The sequence below is a fragment of the Suncus etruscus genome, chromosome 3, assembly GCF_024139225.1.
Source record: "Suncus etruscus isolate mSunEtr1 chromosome 3, mSunEtr1.pri.cur, whole genome shotgun sequence".
In the NCBI taxonomy this organism is placed as follows: domain Eukaryota; kingdom Metazoa; phylum Chordata; class Mammalia; order Eulipotyphla; family Soricidae; genus Suncus; species Suncus etruscus.
The window spans coordinates 101,713,311-101,729,452 of NC_064850.1; the positions used below are offsets into that span (position 1 = coordinate 101,713,311).

Genomic DNA, 16,142 nt, shown 5'->3' on the forward strand with positions numbered 1-16,142 from the left:
CTGAAACCTAATCACAATCATTTATGTAATCAAGATGTTTAAATAAAGAAAAAAGAGGAGTCTATAAAAAAATGAATGTGCAAAGTGTTTGATAGGTACAGTTATAAGATAATATGATAAATAATAAAGCAAATATAATAAATAAAATGTGTATTCTGCATGATTTAGTTAGTGCTGACTATAATAGGTGAATATTACATAACAAAATATAACAAAAACTAAAAGTATGGGATTTAGACTAGACATAGTATAGAAGAAAGAAAATAAAAAACATAATTATATAGAATTTAGTAAGGACACTCAGAAAGGACATTTGTTATTACTGAACATTTTTTGTATATTGACTTGGTGATGTTATGTAATTTTGAAGTATAGACCCAGAAATGAGCTGGCTGAAATTAAGCACTACTGGATGTTCTAGATATACTTTTTTGGGGGGATGTGATCCAAAAATAAACAAACAACAACAAAGAAAAAAATAACCTTTTTTCTAATTTTAGTCACTATATACTTCTTCATTTTAAAATAATAATTATTCATTTTTTTTTGTTTTTTCAGCCACACATGGTGATGCTCAGGGGTTACTCCTGGCTATGTGCTCAGAAATCGCTCCTGGCTTGGGGATCATATGGAATGCCAAGGGATCTAACCATGGTCAGTTAGGTCAGGGCCTAACTGCTTGCGCCACTGCTCCGGCCCATATTTATTATTATTTATGTTTTCAGGCTTCAGCCAGAAAACAGGCATCAGTCTTTGCAGAACACTGGGTACCCTCTGGTGGGGTGCCAGGGATCAAGCCTTGATTAGTCACATACAAGGCAAGCAACTTACCTGCTCAAAGCCTAAGTTAAAAAGTTATTTTCCGGCATCTGCCTTGCCGGCACCATTATGAAAATATGTCAGTTTCAGCCCCTAGCCTAGATTGTCCTGAAAAAAATTCAGCTGCTCATGTTATTTTAGTTCAATCTCAGAGCTGGGCCATTTCTGTTGGAGGATGTAGAGTGTGGCACTGGGCTTCTGTGGTTCATGCAGAAAGTACCTCTGTAAATTTTAAGAATTTATTATTCAACTATATTGATTAAATTATGATTTTTTTCTAATGGGCAATAATTTTCCTCTTTAAAATTAATTATTTCCTGGTGGAAACACATTCAGAGATGCTTTGTTTTTATTTCTGGATTTGTACTCAGGACTAGTTCCTAGTGATGCCTGGGGAAGGATTTACAATGCAAATGATTCAAACTGGGTACATTGTGTGGAAGGAAAGCACTGTTACTCCTGTACTATTTATATGACCCCTCAATTAACGTTTTATTGTAATATATTTTAAAAGCAACATCTCAAGAATATCAACTTTACAGCATGTGATATTTTATATGGTTATCACTAAAAGTGCAATTATTACCTTCATCACCACAAAATATATTTTTATGGTTTGAATAAATTCATATTTAAAGTAAATGTTATAACTATAAAAGAATGCAGTTCTCTATATTCACTTTATTTTGCATTATATTGCAATGGCTAATTTATAGCTCATTGTAAGCTAGTACCTATAAACTTTGTTCCTGTCCCCTGACTTTCTCTTAACTAGTTTTAATTTTTTATGTATTTATACATGTGACATCATACTGTATTTGGCTTTCTGTCTGAATTATTTTACATGACGTCCTAAAATTGTAGCCATGTCATTAGATTTGGTTCATCTTGGGATAAATGCAAAAAATTATTTGCAGTACTTGGCTGTGGTGCATAACATGCAGAGAAGTTTTTACTTGAATTGTTCTTTTTTGAATTTCAACTATTTCATTGTAATATTGACAGCTTATTTAATAAGGATTTCCTTATACTATATTCTTTCAGTTATATCAGTGACCCTTGATTATGACAATAAATAAATATGTATTAGTATTTTAAACTTTCTTTTCTCTAATCAGTACTACAGTTTCCATCACTAATATTGAAATTTTACTATTGTTTTTTTTTTTTGGTTTTTGTTTTTTTTGTTTTGGGGCCACACCCATTTGACGCTCAGGGGTTACTCCTGGCTATGTGCTCAGAAATCGCCCCTGGCTTGGGGGGACCATATGGGACGCCGGGGGATCGAACTGCGATCCTTCCTTGGCTAGCGCTTGCAAGGCAGGCACCTTACCTCCAGCGCCACGTACCCGGCCCCGAAATTTTAATATTGGTTTTAAATGCAGTACTTTGTAGATAATATTTTTGTTAACAAATACTTTTTTCTTATCTATTGCATCCTTTGCTTTTACAAAAATTGCAATTTATTTTTCTCTTTTTACTAATCAATATTTATTTTCTTCTTTTCTAAATAAGCCTTGTGATATTTGGGTTCTATTAATAATTTCATGCCTAGGTTATATTATCTTTGAACAATCTATTATATGTTTCCTATTGCAGTACTACTAAAATTTGCTTAATATGTCAGCAAAAGTATTACATCAGTTTTATATTATATGGTTACATATATTTTTGAATTCATACCATTTAAAGCCTTAGTTATTTTTATACATTCATTTGACACATTTTTGAGTGGACCTTAATGATCTCTCATTAAATAAGCTGAATTATGGCTATAGACTGATAATTACAGTTCTAAAAATGATTAAGAATTCCAAATGAATGGTACTACATGTAGGCTTGCTGGGCTGTCTGTTACTTTCTACTATAAAAATTCAAAGCAAATTCATCTTCTGGGGTAAATTAGCATGTTTTATCATTAAAATATAGTGAGAAAAAAGTGATGAAAAGAACCACAGTTATGTGCTTAGTCTGTTATTTGCTCAAAGTATTTAGTATTTTTCTATGTCTCTTAATTTAAGGATAATAAAGTCTTAACTATATTTTGAAATTTGAGGTTCAGTTGTTATTATTTTCAAGATACATGATTTTAAATTTTACTATTTTTATTATTTTGTGCTTATTTTAATTAAATTTTTAAACACCATGGCTAATGTGATTCATTTTCAAAGCACAAATTTTTATTATTATTAAGGTAATGCAAGTGTAAGCCTAGATTAGTTTAGTGAGATACTTCCAGTTAGAGCCAACAAATTATACTGCACTAACTTAATGAACCTCATGACCTATTTACAATAAGTATTTGTTGTTAAAGATCTAACATTTTTTACATAATGTATAGTTAATAGTTATTTTTATAAAGTGCATTTTATTTAACTTTTTTTCTTTCAAGTTATTTTTAGCTATCCCTATTCTTGCTAAATTTACATTCAATCCTCTAAAACATTAAGTAAAATTATTTGATTTTTTTTAAAAATAACTTTGGGTTTTTTCCAGCTTGAGCTATATTCTATGCCCAATGGTTTATTTTAAAATGATCAAATATAATCTCTTTCCTATATTTACTTTAAATTTTAAGAAAGGTTAAGATAATATGCTTAAGATAATAGGTGAAGTTTTTTTTGCACCAAGTAGGCCTAGGTTCAATCTCAAACTTGACATATATTCCTTTGAGCACTGCCATGAGACATCCCTGTCAGAGAGCATGTGTAAGATCTGAAAACCACCAATTGTAGCTCCAAAACCAAAACTAATAAACAAAAATAGACAGAGATCATCTATTTGGGTTGGAGAGATATTGAAGTGCTTAAGACATTTGTTTTGCACTTAGCTTTGGTTTACTTGTTTTTATATATTATTATATAGTAGAAAAAAACATATGGTATTAAAATGAAGAATTAACACTCTTAAATAATATTAGGATAGCTACCAAAGAGTACCCATATCAATTGTTAATGTTATTGATTATCTAGTCAATATAAAAGTTATGTAAAACAGGAAATATTTCTATTTAGTAAATAAAATTTCTATTCTTGGAAAAATTGAAAATATGTACATTTAAAATAAAACAAGTAGTTAGTCTATGTCTAACTTCTTGAAAACTAATCGAAATTATTCAATTTTTCCAGGCATTGTAAACTGAATATTTTCATTTAACTTAGCTCATAAAAGTTTTTAAAACTCTTTTTCTATTTTTACATTTTTAAAGGCAGCAATTTCAGAACAATTCAGATATGTTACAGGGATAGTTGAATTAAAAACAAATATATCAAGCACAATGAAATGCACAAACTTCAAAAGAAAATCACAACCAAGAATAGATGAAAGACAGTATGCAAACCTATGCAAAATAAAACAAATACAACTGAAAGATGTTATCATAAAAATACTCATAGCATTATCTGAGCCTGTAATTAAAAAATACTCATAGCAGGGACAGAGAGATAGCACAGTGGTAGGGCTTTTGCCTTGCATGCAGCAGATCCAGGATAGACAGTGGTTCAAATCTTGTCATCTCATATGGTTCCTCGTGCCTGCCAGGGGCAATTTCTGAGTGCAAAGCAAGAGTAACCACTGAGTGCTGCCAGGTGTGACCCAAAAACCAATATATATATATATACATATATGTATATACATATACATATATATATTGGTTATATATATCTACTCAAACCACATCTAAATATTTTATTTATTTTATTGTTCAATGGTACTAAAAATTAAAGATGACATTTTAGTAGCTAATTCAGTTTATAGAAGTAATCATGAATTCGGGAAAATTTTTATAGGTAAACCGTAATGTGCATTGATCATAATCATTACTGAAATTACATATTATATACTGTAATTTTATAGTCTTAATCTTCAATATTTATATTCTGTACTTCTATAATTTCTTTGTATCACCAAATACTTATTGAGTTTTAGACTTTGTAACAGAAAACTGATATTTTCTATTTGACATAAACTAGATTATAATGTATAAATACAGCAATACATTCATTTATATAACTATTCCTCTCAAATTTTACAACTTCAAATGGATGAATTCATTACCATAAAAACCATTTTTTACTTTTTATGTCTATATTTAATCAATATTTAATTATGTTTATAATTTTGGTTAAATTTTAAATAATAACTCAAAAGTGTTCTACATCTTTTTAATGTCTTTTTTTAACATTCCTCTTTTTTATAATTATTTGATAGCCTATTCTGGCCCCAAACCCAAATAAATAAAATAAAATAAAATAATGATCTGACATTACATTTTTGTTATGACAAAAATCCAGACCAGTACTTCCAAAATTAGGAATAGATATGTTGCAACAGGAATTCCTTTCCATTGCAGGTTGGTATCTAGTCATTTTGGAAGAAATTTGGAAGTTCCCCATAAAACTAAATATGATTTAAAATATTGTATTTTGGTACTTAAATAAATGAATTAAAATCCTCAGTCTGCAAATATTTGAAGCAGTTCTATTCTTGATTGTCAAAATTTGGAAGCAAGCAATATGTCCTTCCAAAAGTCTCTGATTAAACATCATGCCATCCACTCATGTAGTAGGATACTATTCTGTGATTAAAAACTGAAGATACCAAATAATGTATACCACAAATAATGTATAGAATAACCATAAATATGTATTTCAGTGAAAGATGCAAATATATGAAGATAATGTATCTGACTCCATCTCTGGGGCATTCTTAAAAAGCAAAACTACTGAACAGTGAAAAGACAAATGGTTGCCAGAGGGAAGGCAAAATAGACAGCAACAATGGTTTTGCAGTCTAAAACTGCTCCATATGATCCTGAAATGGCAGATACTTATCTTTGTACAGTTGATAAAACATTCTGCAAGCAAGTTAACTCTAATGTAAATTTTGCTAAATAATCATTGATTCAACATTTGTAATAAATGTACATTTGCAAAAATGAAAAACTAAAAACTGAAAGAAGAAAGGGTATGAAGAACATTTTTGTTATGTTTTTTGTTTTTTGGGGGCCACACCTGTTTGATACTCAGGGTTTATTCCTGACTAAGCACTCAGAAATTGCCCCTGGCTTGGGGGGACCATATGAGATGCCAGGGGATCTAACCACGGTCCTTCCTTGGCTAGCACCTGCAAGGCAGACACCTTACCTCTAACGCCACCTCGCCGGTCCCAAAGAACATTTTAAATTTCTGTACAACTTTCCTATCTCAAAATTTTAAATAAGAAAACTATATGAGAGAAAAATCATGGTGATTAAATAAAGGTAATTTTTTTTTAAAGTAAGTAAAATATTTTCAAATATTTTGGATCTAAAGTCAGGCTAACTTTTCATTTGATGACAAAAAGACTAGATAAGAAAGATAAAAACAAGATAGCAAGAAGAGTGCCTTGTAAACAATAGAGTAAAAGTGGCAGTAAAATCAGTAACAATTAGATAATTCTATGAATGGCCACACAGCGGGAGACTGAAGTTATAACAATCAAACAACTCTGAGACAGTATTCATGGGAAAGAGGGAAAAATATCACCCTGAGCAAGAGAGTAGGATCCCAGACTCCCAGACTGATGATAGCATCAGGACAAACACAGCTGTGGCTACAGAGAGAGAAGGGTCCTTCTCCTGGGCCCACTAGCTCTGTGATCTAAGGAATATAATCCAAAAACCATAGCACTGACACTGGAAGTTAATAATTAAGAGGATTGCCACAATTTGTGCAAAAGTTGTGCAGCAATCAGATGCAGCGTGACTGAAGCATTATATTCGGGATAGAAATGGTGGGCAGATGGGCCCGGAGAGATAGCACAGCGGTTTTTGCCTTGCAAGTAGCCGATCTAGGACCAAAGGTGGTTGGTTCGAATCCCGGTGTCTCATATGGTCCCCCGTGCCTGCCAGGAGCTATTTCTGAGCAGACAGCCAGGAGTAACCCCTGAGCACTGCCGGGTGTGGCCCAAAAACCAAAAAAAAAAAAAAAAAAAAAAAAGAAATGGTGGGCAGAGAAATTAGACTGCTACTATAGCCTGCACAAAAATTGGCCCTCACCCCTGGCCTCACTAAGTGGTAGGAAAAATGAAGCAGATTTTCCACCAAATGTAAGGCTTAAAGACAGTAATTGTCATGGGTCTACATGGGCATATCAGCTCGTATTCTCTCAGGTGACTTCAGAATGACTACAATGTCCATGTCTCATGAACTGAAGATCTTGATGGAATATAATTTCAACAAAGATAATGTATTAGAAAGAATTTAAGAAGAATGCCATCAAAAGTCACTGAAATGAGGAACTTAGTAGGTAATTAAAAAAAAAACCTAAATAAATGAAACCTCTTTGGTAGATTTTAGTAGGCATGACATAACTAAGAAATCAGCATACTGGAGGCCAGAGAGGTGGCGCTAGAGGTAAGGTGTCTGCCTTGCAAGCGCTAGCCAAGGAAGGACCTTGGTTCGATCCCCTGGCGTCCCATATGGTCCCCCCAAGCCAGGGGCAATTTCTGAGCCCTTAGCCAGGAGTAACCCCTGAGCATCAAATGGGTGTGTCTGAAAACCCTCCCCCCCCAAAAAAAAAATCAGCATACTGGAGTAGAATAGCAGAAAATAATCAATAAAAATAAAATTAAAAGCAATTAAAGGAAATAGAGGCAATCTCAAACAAAGCATGAAATATTTGTTAGAATAAAACTCTGTCATAGGTATGGTCAAAGAAGAGGAAGGATACAATGGAGAATTCTTGGTCAAAGAAATTATAGCTGAAAACTTCTACAACCTGAGAATTTACTGAGTAATACACACAGATCTATAAGTCCTGAAAGATTCACAAAAAATATGCCTGAATAGAAAACTCCGAAACGGGACCTGTGAGGTGGCACTAGAGGTAAGGTGTCTGCCTTGCAAGCCCTAGCCAAGGAAGGACCACGGTTGAATTCCCCAGCCTCCAATATGGTCCCCCCTAGCCAGGGGCAATTTCTGAGCACTTGGCCAGGAGTAACCCTTGAGCATCAAACAGGTGTGGCCCCAAAAACAAAACAAAAAAAAAAAAGAAAGAAAAAAAAGAAAACTCCGAAGCACATAATAAATAAAATAATACAAATCAAAATTACCAAAACTGACAAGCCGAATCAAAGAAAGAATTTGCATAAAGGCCATATAAATCCAGCATGACTGTATCAAATGAGATTTTACAGTCCTGAAGAGAATGGCTGCACATATGAAACAAACAGGATGAAATAAACATTCCAATAAAATACTTCTATCTTCTTTACATTTAAAATTTTTCTATAAAGTTTATAGAAAAACAATGTTGCTAATGACCAATATAGCTTGGCAAGAACTTAATGGTCCCTTTTAAAATGTATAAGTGGTGTTAGCACAATAGCTTAAGAACAAGCTCTGTATGTATGAGGCTCAACTTCAACTCCCAGTGTAGCATGGCCCCTTACCATATCTTAGTATGATCCTAGAGAACAGAGCTGATGTCAACACTCAGTATTGACATGTGTTAATCTCCAAAAAATAAAATAAAACAGAATTAAGAAAAACTTCACAAATACCAATAATACCTACTTAATGATGGCAACACAATACTTTAACTCACAATATCCTTTAGCAACAATGACCTGTACTTACTAATCAAAAGGAATCAAGAACGTGCTGAAAGAATAAAAAAATTTGTTATCTAAATAGTCAGAATGAATGGATGTTTAAAGAAAATGGCTGCCAAATAAACTCACAGTAAAAAAAAAAATAGTTGCCTAAAAGCAGACAGAAATGAGCATCTTTTAAAAGTGAAGTTATTTAATGAAGAGAGGATTTATTCTCCACTCAAAAAAGCCCTTGTAAAGAAAGGTCTTGAATATAGTCTACATATGAGAATGCTATTCATTAAAATGTGCTCCAAAGAGCGATTGTACTTTCTGTCATAAAGATAACAATAAGTAGAATGAACTTAGGAGAACAGTTAAATATCAAAAAAAGTTTTCTTCAAATAAAAATATGAATATATGTATGCATATGTAAGAGATAGATATATCGATCAAAAAATCTTTACATATATACACCAAATCAAGAACAATCAAATTTATAAAGTAACTTCAAGTAGACCTAAGAAAAAGTATGACTATACCATAATCATTTAGAAAATTTTAATATGGTCTCAACACTAGTAATTTATTAATTTAAAAAGTCAGTAAATAAGCATCTACCTCAAAGAAATATATATATATATATATATATATATGTGTGTGTGTGTGTGTGTGTGTGTATAGTGTTCTCCGTTCTCCAGTCACACAAACAGGATTCACATTTTTCTCCAGTGAACATGAAACATTCCTTAATATTGATCACATTCTTGGACATAAAAATGATCTTATAAAATCATGATAATACAAATCATGTCAAGTATATTTCTTATCACAGTGCTTTAAGTGTGGAAGGGAAATACCAAAATGTAGAAAAATCTTAAATGAGTAAAATATGAAATCAATGAGGACAAAAACCATTGAGAATGAATTACAAAGAATATAAAATTATAAAAAAATTAATAATCAAATTTATTATTAACTGGCTTTTCCACTTTTTGACATCTACCTCAGGAGCCAAAATACATATTCAAAAATATATATTTACGTAGCGATATTCACAGTTAACACAGCCTAAATGTCCTAGAAGAGATGAGTAAATGAAGAATCTGTGTCTATATACTTAATGGAGTACTACTCAGCTCTCAGAAAAGCTTAGACCAAAGCAATAGCACAGAGAAGAGGGCATTTGCCATGCATTTAACTAACCTGGGGGTCGAACCCTAACATTCCATATGGTTCTATGGAGCCCTCCAGGAGTGGGCTCTCCTCTGTACAGAGCCAAGAGTAACCACATAATGTGACTTGATTAGGCCTTCCCAAAAAACAAACAAATAAGAAAAAATAAAGTAAAATGGAAAAAAAACAAGTCTGGGCTTGGAAAGACAGTAAAGTGAGTAAAGGTGCTGGCCTTACACATGAATAACTCCAGTTCAATTCCCAGCACCACATATATTTTCCCAAGTCCATGCGAAGTGATCTCTGAGAAAGGAGCTAGAAGAGACACTGAGAGCATTCATATGCAGCTCAAAAACTGCAAAAGGTAAAACAGAATAAAAGAAAACTTGAAATTCTACAGTTTGTGGTCAATTGGATGTAATTGAACAGTTTCAAGCTAAATGAATTAAAGTGAGTTAAATTGAAAATGACCATGCCAAATAAACTTTCTAATAAGCAGAGTATAAAGAAATAGTAGAAGGGAATAAAAGTGGGCAATAATAAGAGAAATTGAGAGTCAACCTACTGTCTTCACAAAGGTTAATGGAATGGGAAGGTGCTTGAAAGGGATACCTAGAGAAAACATGACATTAAAGCTGATGCTTTACTGATGAATTTAGTGTAAAAATACTGCATGTACCAACTTGGCAACAGCACACCAGTATGGTGGCAGCTGTGTGGAACCCAGCTTGGCGCAGAAAAAGAAGTAAGGCCTGACTATTCAGGTCACAACCCTGGGAGTGGCCTCTTAAGTAGCAGCCAATTATAAACCAGAGAATAATATCTTGCAAACATAAACTCCCTGAGACCTCTCTGGAAAAGGGAAAGATTGACAGTGGCTTAGGAAAAAAGCACCTTGAAACTACTAAAGGAACCATGATAAAGCAGTACAAAAACATATCATGCCTAGTGGGTGAAGACTGCATACCCAATTAGTACTATTCCTCTATATAATCCCTCAGAAATGGAGATCAAAGTGGAAATGCTTAGGATGTTCAACAAACTCAAAGAAAAAGTAGAACAACTGCCAATAAAACACAGGGAGATATGAAAACAGAAATAATAAAATCCAAACAAAAATGCCCCAAGTGAAAAAATGAGTTAAGTGAAATACAAAGTTCATTGGAAGATTTCACCAGCAAAGTATTCTGTTAACTGGATTGGTTAGATCAAATTTGAAATGCAAAAAATCTCTAGGTAATAGCAGAAGATGGAATAAGGCCTCAAAACAAATGAACAGAAAATGAAAAAAATCCTCAAAATAAACAAACTGATGACAATAGAACTTTGAGATGATTATAATTGAAACATATTCATTGTTACAAAGAGAGAGGAAGAAAACCCATATGAAGAAGAAATAGTCAAACTCATCATTGCTGAGAAATTCCCAGAGCTGAAGAGTACATGCAACCACACCCTGGAGGCATGAAGAATACCATCTAAAATGACCCAAATAAACACTTAAAATAATAATGTATTCACAATGAGGAAAATCATAGAGATAGAATGTTGAAAACAGCAAGATTAAAAAAAGAAAATAAATACAAAGGAGCATCCTTAATGTTTACCCTAAATGTATCAAAATCAACTCTCTAGTAGAGTAGGCAGTAGTGAATATAGTAGGAATATAGTGATAAATAAATAAATAAAAGAGTTCATTAATTCATGCCACACTAAGTATACTTCACCCAGCCATACTCTCATTCAGATTCAAGGATGTTGACATTGTTTCATCTATAGACAACCATTAAAATATTTAAAGATCCTGGGCCAGAGAGAGAACAGCTGTAGGGTGTTTGCTTTGCACGCAGCCAATATGAGATGGCCTTCCATATAATCCCTGAGACTGTCAGGAGTGATTTCTGAACACAGAGCCAGGAGTAACCCCTGAGTGTCACTAGGTGTGAGACCCCCCCAAAATAAACAAACTTATAGATCCAAAAAACTCAATAATGAAAAATTTTCTTCCTGTTTATCTTACTGTGATTCAATTAAATAATGCATTCATGAATAAATTAAAGTAATTGAAAATAAAATAAAAATTAAATGTAATAAAAGAACACAAATTTTAATATAACCAGAAAATTCATGAATAAACTGAGCACACATTTAATGGAAAGATGGACTTAGTTTACATGTCCACATAAAAGATAGTCAACTTAATTAAGCATAATTAAAATTTTCAAATTAGAATATAAAATTTTCTGAAAATTATATAAAACAAAAAATTTTAAACCATGAACAATATACTTAAATAATAGTCAGTATAGCAAATATTATACCATTCATATTTAACCACAATAAAGATGTCACATAACTAGGGTTATATTGTATGTGAAATCTGATAACATAGCATCATTCTGTAGTTTCATCAATAAATTAATCCTTCTTATCGTTGAGTACTATCTCATGTTATATATATTATTTAATATATAATGGTTAAATAATATCTAGAACAATTTATATATAAAATATGTTTCTATTATAATTTATTTATAGTTTATATTATATGTATATTTATTTTGTATAAGTACACAAATAAATATTTGGCATGATAAAGTGGTTATTGGTTAAATATTAATTTTAATAGATTTTTTTCAAGTATTTATAACTTTTATCTTAAAATAGCATGTTTGAGATTAGTTTCTCATCATCCTTTCCAACATTTAAAGTTACTATTCTTATTACTCCTGGTCTCTCCATTCTAGTTTATGTATTTTGATATTCTTATCTTTAATTACAACTTTTGAATGCTTAATCATTGTATGAAGATAAAATTATATTTAGTTGCTTTATAATCTGTCATTAGTAATATTAAAATATGTATTTTTCTTTTTTAAAATATTATCTTTACTTAAGTACTTGTTTACAACCATGATTGAATTGGATTTCAGTCATAAAAAAACACACCCATTCATTAGTGCAACATTCCCATCACCAATGTCCCCAATCTCGCTCCTCCTCCCCACTGCCTTTTTTCGAGACAGACATTCTTCTTCTCCCACTCATTAATATTGTCACCATACTAGTCAGTGTAGTTATTTCTCTAACTGCACTTACCTTTCTTTGTGGTGAGTTTCATATCATGAGCTGGTCGTTCTAGCCCTCATCTCTATTCCCTCTGGGCATTATTACAATAATGTCTTTTATTTATCTTAAAACCCAGATTAATGAGGGCGGAGGAAAAAACAGATGAATGGGATTATTCCATGTCTATCTCTCTCCCCCTGACTAATTTCACTCAGCATAATAGTTTCCATGTTCATCCATGTATAGGAAAATTTCATGACTTATTTCCTCCTGACAGCTGCATAATATTCCATTGTGTATATGTGCCACTGTTTCTTTAGTCATTTATCTGTTGAAGGGCATCTTGCTTGTCTGACTATAGTAAATATCATTGCAATGAATATAGGTCTGAGGAAGGGATTTTTGAATTGTATTTTTGTGTCCCTAGAGCATATCTCTAGGAGTGGTATAGCTGGATCATATGGGAGCTCAATTTCCAGTTTTTTGAGGAATCTCCATATTGTTTTACATAAAGGCTCAAATAGAAAGCATTCCCACCAGCATGGATGAGAATTCCTTTCTCCCACATCCCATCAGCACTGATTGTTCTTGTTCTTCATCTCTGTGGTGTGAGATGGTAGCTTATTGTTGTTTTGATTTGCATCTCCTTGATGATTAGTGATGTGGAGCATTTTTCATATGTCTTTGGCCATTTGTATTTCTTCTTTGAGAAATTATTTGTTTATTTATTCTCCCCTATTTTGATTGGGTTAGATATTTTTTCTTGTTAAGTTCTGTCAATACCTTATATATCCTAGATATTAGGCCCTTATCTGATAAGTATCGGTGAATAGTTTCCCCATTCTGTGGGTGGCTTTTGTATCCAAGGCACTATTTCCTTTGATGTGCAGAAGCCTCTCAACTTAATATATGTGTTTATCTCAATTCCACTTGTTAGTAGAGTGATGTGTCCTCCTCGAAAATGCCTTTAGTCTAAATGTTATGGAGTGCTTTTGCCTATGTGTTGGTTTATATACCTCATGATTTCGGTCTGATATAAAAGTCATTAATCTGTTTGGATTTGACCTTTGTGCATGGTGTTAGATGGAGGTCTGTGTTTTCTTATTTGCAAGTAACTGACCAGTTTCCCAACACCACTGGTTGAAGAGGCTTTTCTTGCTCCTTTTTGCATTTATTGATCCTTTATCAAAAAATAATTGATTGTATGTCTTGGGAACATTCTCTGAATACTCATCTATTCCACTTATCTGAGGGTCTGGATTTATTCCAGTCCTATGCTGTTTTAATGACTAGCTTTGTAATACAATATAGAGTTGGGGAAAGTGATTCCTTCCATATTTCTTTTTCCAAGGATTGCTCTAACAATTCTTGTTTTATTATTATTATTATTAATAGTAGCTCTTAGCTAATAATAGCTTTTAGCTTTTTTAGCTTTTAGCTATTATTATTCCAAATAAATTTCAGAAGTGTTTTTGATCCACTCTTTGAAGAATGCCATTGGTATCTTTAGAGGTATAGCATTAAATCTGAACAATGCTTTGGGGAGTATTGCCATTTTAATGATGTTAATTCTACCAGTTAATGAGTGGGATATATGTCTCCACTTTCATGGGTCCTCTTTTATTTCTTGAATCAGGGTTTTTTAGTTTTCTTTATATAGGTTCTTCACCTCTAAATACATAAATATGTATTTAAATTTTTGTGCTGATAAAATATATCAAATTAGATTGTCTTATCCCCCCCAAAAAATAGCTTTTGCTTGTGGGGCCACACCCATGGTTCTGAGTGAATATTCTTGTTTCTGTATTTAGCAATCGCTTCTTGCTATGTTTAGCTATCATATTACATGGGGTGCTGACGATTGAATCCAAGTCACTTGTATGCAAGCTAAGTGCCTTACATGCTTACAATCATTCTAATCTTTTACCAAATATATTTTAATACAGAATGGTCCTCACTTTTATATGGTACCATATTACCATATTTGATTACAATACTGTTTCTATAGCTACTATATAGTAACTTACTATAAATAAATAAATTATCTTTTAGAATGCATCAATTTATATATTATAAAATTTATTGATTTATTTTTTGGTTGGGGGCATACTGGCACCCGGGTCCCTCCCAGGTCAGCTGCGTGCAAGGCAAATGTCCTACTGCTCAGCTATCACACTGGCACCAACTTATTGAATTTTTAAAAGTTAGTTAGGTAGCTCTATTTTTTCTTTGTATGTTTGTTTTGAAGCCACGACGGAGGCAATTAGGGATTACTCCTGGTTGTGCACTCAGAATTTACTAGAGGCAAGTTCGGGGGACCATCTGATTTCTCCAGGGATGGAACTGGGTCAGGTTCCTGCTGTGCCATTGCTCTGGCCCTAATCCCATTTGTTTTGTTTTGGGGACATACCCTGTGGTGCTCAGGGGTTACGCCTGAATTTGAGCTCAGAAATCACTCCTGGAAGGCTTTGGGAACCATATGAAATGCTAGGGAATCCAACTGGAGTCCTTCCTGGGTTGGCTGCATGCATGGCAAAAGCCCTATCATGCTCTCAGCACCAATTTTTAAAAATAATATATTTGGGGCCGGGCGGTGGCGCTGGAGTTAAGGTGCCTGCCTTGCCTGCACTAGCTTAGGACAGACTGCGGTTCGATCCCCCGGCGTCCCATATGGTCCCCCAAGAAGCCAGGAGCAACTTCTGAGCGCATAGCCAGGAGTAACCCCTGAGCGTCACAGGGTATGGCCCAAAAACCAAAAAATATATATTTATTTATTTATTTGGTTTTTGGGTCATACCGGCAGTGCCCAGGGGTTACTCCTGGCTCTACACTCAGAAGTCGCACCTGGCAGGCCTGGGGGATCATATGGGATGCTGGGATTCGAACCACCATCCTTCTGCATGCAAGGCAAACACCCTACCTCCATGCTCTCTCTCCAGCCCCCTAAATAACATATTTATTTAAGCCCATGATTACAAATGTGTTTGTAGTTGGGTTTCAGTCTTAAAAAAAACACCCACTTTTACTAGTGCAGCATTCCCATCACCAACTCCCCTCATCTCCCTCCTCCCCTATCCCCTGCCTGAATTCAAGACAGGCATTCTATTTCTCTCACTTACTGTACCATTGCCATGCTATGTGTTAGTGTAATTATTTCTCTAACTGTACTCACCACTTGCTTACCCCAAATTTTTTCATGAAAAGAAGGAGGAAACAGAAAGAGCATAATGAAGAACTGATGGAAGTGAGAGGATAATGGAGATGGAAGAGGAGAAAAAAAGACAAATTAAGCTACCTCAAATTACTCAAATATGTTCATTTCTTTCAATTTTTCTCCTTTTAATATTTTAGACATGAGTAAGATAATTGTCCCATATATGAATAGCTACATCTAAACAAGATTAAGACATAATTTCTGTTTTAACTCTACATCTTTTCATATAGATTTATAATTATTTATTACGTTTTATTCTAAAGTAGTACTATAACCCAGTGGCATTTAAGAG

The 16,142-nt window shown here is 33.3% G+C and overlaps 1 long non-coding RNA gene across 1 annotated transcript in view; it reads right to left on the minus strand.

Moving 5' to 3' along the window:
• LOC126003891 (uncharacterized) overlaps positions 1 to 16,142 on the minus strand; it is a 177,909-nt gene that overhangs the window by 155,526 nt on the left and 6,241 nt on the right. The gene's annotated exons all lie outside the window — the stretch shown is intronic.